Genomic DNA, 579 nt, shown 5'->3' with positions numbered 1-579 from the left:
ATATATATATATATATATATATATATCTACACAAACACATATAAACATGTATATATATATATATATAGAGAGAGAGAGAGAGAGAGAGATTCATATATAAATACATGTGTATATACATATACATACCTATATATATATATACACACACACACACACACACACATATCTATATGTATATATACACACATACTTATTCAGCATGTTTGATTTATAGTTTTGTATTTGAAAAAAAAAACCATGAAAGTACTCACTATGATTTGTGAGTGAAGTATTTAAAAGTATATATAAGCCCTCACTTATACACAAGACATACATGCACACACACACACACACACATTTTATCATCATCATCATTATATATATATATATATATATATGTGCCCGCACACACACACACACACACACACACAAACATTCACATATGTAGAATCATACATAAGCATTTATCAATTCAAATATACATATAGATATTTTTAAAACTCGTATGTATGCATTTCTAACTACTTTCATATACATATTCATGCACATATTTAAACCAAAACAGATACATATATATGTACATATATATATATATATATA

The sequence above is a fragment of the Octopus bimaculoides genome, chromosome 18 (genome assembly GCF_001194135.2).
Source record: "Octopus bimaculoides isolate UCB-OBI-ISO-001 chromosome 18, ASM119413v2, whole genome shotgun sequence".
Lineage (NCBI taxonomy): Eukaryota > Metazoa > Mollusca > Cephalopoda > Octopoda > Octopodidae > Octopus > Octopus bimaculoides.
This window is presented reverse-complemented; position numbering follows the sequence as displayed.